We start from the raw sequence: 4,304 nt of genomic DNA on the forward strand, positions 1-4,304 counted from the left end.
AGTTTCTACACACCATAGATTAAGGTGTGGAGCTCTGCTGCACCTCGAGAATTAATGCAAAGTACTATTGTTCTTCTATTCATTTCAGCTTATTCTTGTTCTAAGATATCACTCGTATTTCAAGCTGATGGATGTGATGATCCGTGACAGTCATCATCATCCGTCCTTATGAACGCGTGCCTCACAACCACCTCCGTTCTACAAGCGAGAGCTAGAGTGTGTATCTCTTAGATTCCTGATGCACGATGCATGGTTGCCCTCGACTGACAACCGAGCCTTCCATTCCGTGAGATCAGAGTCTTCGTGGTATAAGCTAGAATTATTGGCGGCCATTCTTGAGAATCCGGAAAGTATAAACCTTGTCTGTGGTATTTCAAGTAGGATTCAGGGATTGAATGACTGTGACGAGCTTCAAACTCGTGAGTGTTAGGCATAGTGAAAGACACAAAAGAATCAATGGATTCTATTCCGACATGATCGAGAACCGACAGATGATTAGTCATGCTCTGACAAAGTATTTGGACCATTTTCACTGAGAGGATGGGAAGTAGCCATTGACAACGGTGATGCCCTACATACAGCTTGCCATGGAAAGGAGTATGAAGGATTGGATGAAAGCAGTAGGAAACCAGAGATTCAGAAGGTACAAAGCATCTCCATACACTTATCTAAAATTCCCACCAATGATTTACATAAGTATCTCTATCTTTATTTTATGCTTTATTTATCCTTAATTTCGAAAACCATTATAATCATTTGAATCCGCCTAACTGAGATTTACAAGATGACCATAGCTTGCTTCATACCAACAATCTCCGTGGGATCAACCCTTACTCATGTAAGGTATTATTTGGACGACCCAGTGCACTTGCTGGTTAGTTATGCGAAGTTTGTGACAAAGTGCACCATTGTTGATGATCACAATTTCGTGCACAAAGTTTTTGGCACCGTTGCCAGGGATTGTTCGAGTTTGGACAACTGACGGTTCATCTTGTTGCTCATATTAGGTAATTTTCTTCTTGTTTTCTTTTCAAACAGTTTTCAAAAATTTTTCAAAAATTTTTTTTTTGTTTTCGTTTTTCTAAAAATAAATTTTCAAAAAAAAAATACAAAAAAATTAATAAAATCATAAAAATAAAAAAATTTTGTGTTTCTTGTTTGAGTCTAGAGTCAATTTTTAAATTTGGTGTCAATTGCATATTTTTTATTTTTCTAAAAAAATTTTCGAAAATTCATGCATGTGTTCTTCATGATCTTCAAGTTGTTCTTGATAAGTCTTCTTGTTTGATCTTTAAATTTTCTTGTTTTGTGTCTTTTGTTGTTTTCCATATGCATTTTTGCATTCATAGTGTGTAAGCATTAAAAATTTCTAAGTTTTGTGTCTTGCATGTTTTTCTTTTCTTGAAAATTTTTCAAAAATAAGTCTTAATGTTCATCTTGATCTTCAAAGTGTTCTTGGTGTTCATCTTGACATTCATAGTGTTCTTGCATGCATCATGTGTTTTGATTCATAATTTTCATGTTGTGAGTCATTTTTGTGTTTTTCTCTCTCATCATTAAAAATTCAAAAAAATCAAAAAAATATCTTTTCCTTATTTCTCTCATAAAATTCGAAATCTTTGGGTTGACTTAGTCAAATTTTTTTTGAAATAAGTTGTTTCTTGTTAGTCAAGTCAAGATTTCAATTTTAAATATCCTATCTTTTCAAAAACTTTTTCAAAAATCAAATCTTTTTCATTTTTTTAGTATTTTCAAAAACTTTTTAAAATTGATTTTCAAAATCTTTTTCTTATCTTTATTTCATGATTTTCAAAAACTTTACTAACAATTAATGTGATTGATTCAAAAATTTGAAGTTTGTTACTTTCTTGTTAAGAAAGGTTCAATCTTTAAATTCTAGAATCATATCTTTTAGTTTCTTATTAGTCAAGTAATCAATTTCAATTTTAAAAATCAATTTCAACCATATCTTTTCAATCATATATTTTTCAAAAATTTGATTTAAAAATATCTTTTCTAACTTATCTTTTAAAAATTGATTTTCAAATCTTTTTCTTTTTTCAACTAACTAATTGACTTTTTGTTTGTTTCTTATCTTTTTCAAAACCACCTAACCACTTTCCTCTCTCTAATTTTCGAAAATACCTCCCTCCTTTTTTAAAATTCTTTTAATTAACTAACTGTTTCAAATTTTAATTTTCATTTTATTTCTTCTTTTAATTTTCAAAAATCACTAACCATTTTTCAAAAATAATTTTCAAAAAACTCTCTCTTTCTCATCTATTTCTATTTATTTATTCATTTACTAACACTTCTCTTCATCTCAAAAATTTGAACCCTCTCTTCTCTTCTGTGTTCGAATTTTTCTTCTCTTTCTTCTATTCTCCTCTTTTTCTACTCACATAAAGGAATCTCTATACTGTGACATAGAGAATTCCTCTTCTTTCTTTGTTGTCTTCTCTTTCATATGAGCAGGAACAAGAAAAACGGTATTCTTGTTGAAGCTGATCCTGAACCTGAAAGGACTTTGAAGAGTAAGCTAAGAGCAGCTAAAGCACAGTACTCTGAAGAGGATATGGCAGCCGAACCCAACAATAACAATACAAGGAAGGTGCTTGGTGACTTTACTGCACCAAATTCCAAATTACATGGAAGAAGCATCTCAATCCCTGCCATTGGAGCAAATAACTTTGAGCTAAAGCCTCAATTAGTTTCTCTGATGCAACAGAATTGTAAGTTTCATGGACTTCCATCAGAAGATCCTTTTCAGATCTTCACAAAATTCTTGCAGATCTGTGTTAAGACCAATGGGGTTGATCCTGAGGTCTACAGGCTTATGCTTTTCCCTTTTGCTGTAAGAGACAGAGCTAGAATATGGTTGGACTCTCAACCTAAAGAGAGCCTGAACTCTTGGGATAAGCTGGTCATGGCCTTCTTGGCCAAGTTCTTTCCTCCTCAAAAGCTGAGTAAGATTAGAGTGGATGTTCAGAACTTTAAGCAAAAAGATTGTGAATCCCTCTATGAAGCTTGGGAAAGATACAAGCAGTTGACCAAAAAGTGTCCTTCTGACATGCTTTTAGAATGGACCATCCTGGATATATTCTATGATGGTCTGTCTGAATTGTCTAAGATGTCATTGGACCATTCTGCAGGTGGATCCATTCACCTGAAGAAAACGCCTGCAGAAGCTCAAGAACTCATTGAATGAGCATAATATACGGAGCTGGCATGTCATGGTTCAACAAAAATGTAGGCAACTCCTTAAGTTCACTCGGGTAATGCCAATCACGGGAAGTGACATAAGAACGGAAAAGCTGGCCCAAAAGTTCTGGGTATTGAACCTGGTAGGTCATGCAAAGCTTAGTCGGAAGTGCCAAGTTCAATTCCGGAACCAGTATTCGAAAGTAAAACATTTTTGTCAAAAATTGGGCAGCATTCCGACTTAAAATTGAACGTTCCCGGATAGCAAACATAGCACAAATAGTCACATGAGTTCACATATCAAACAACCAGGGAATTCACATGACTTAGGCAGCATCAATCAAACACAGCAGCAGTGATATAGCAGCAAGGCAACACTAGTATGAATACAGAGTAGCACAAAATCAGCATTCAGCAGACAAGTAATCAAGAAGAGAATGAACACAAATGGAGCAATTATCAGGCCTAGAATCCTCTAACCACATTCTAGCTACCTAACCACAATTATATCCATCTATCCTAACATGAAAAATAGCTAACTAACTAACTAAAAGTAATTAACAAAATTAATAAAGCAGCCGAGAAAAAAGAAAACAGAGTAGTAATGCAGGTTATGAAACCTGGGAGAAAAGGTGCAGGGCAGAAATGAAGTGGTGCTAAAGGAAGGAAATGGGTGGACAAGGGGGTGAGGTAGAAGCAGAGCTAGAGTTGCCGTCTCAGATGGTGGCGGCGGCAGAGGCCCACGACAGCGGAGGTGTGCCGGGTGGAGTGGCGGTAAGAGAGAAAAAGGTTGGGTGGGAGAGCGGGATGTGTGTGTGAACGAGAGAGTGAGGATGAGAGGGAGAAGGAGGGGCGAGGGGTAGCGACGGTGGTCACCGCTGGCGTGGTGATCGGAGCGGGTTGGAAAAAAGGAGAGAGTGGGAGAAAGTTGGGGAAGAGAAGTGTGGTGCACGACTGCGCTGCTTACCTCGTGTGCTTAGGGTTATAGATTTTGAATCCGCGTGGGCGCGCACTTTGCGCGAGCGCGTGGATGGTTGGTGCACGAAATTGCAATCACACTTTTGCAATCCCTACAACTAACCAGCAAGTGCACTGGGTCGTCC

The 4,304-nt window shown here is 36.6% G+C and overlaps 1 non-coding gene across 1 annotated transcript; it reads right to left on the reverse strand.

The window, feature by feature from the left end:
• Positions 1-2,968: 2,968 nt before the first annotated feature.
• Positions 2,969-3,075, reverse strand: LOC127742228 (small nucleolar RNA R71). The gene has a single exon (XR_008003416.1). It is a non-coding gene; the product is annotated as a small nucleolar RNA R71 (small nucleolar RNA).
• Between the last annotated feature and the right edge of the window lie 1,229 nt (positions 3,076-4,304).

The sequence above is a fragment of the Arachis duranensis genome, chromosome 9 (genome assembly GCF_000817695.3).
Source record: "Arachis duranensis cultivar V14167 chromosome 9, aradu.V14167.gnm2.J7QH, whole genome shotgun sequence".
In the NCBI taxonomy this organism is placed as follows: domain Eukaryota; kingdom Viridiplantae; phylum Streptophyta; class Magnoliopsida; order Fabales; family Fabaceae; genus Arachis; species Arachis duranensis.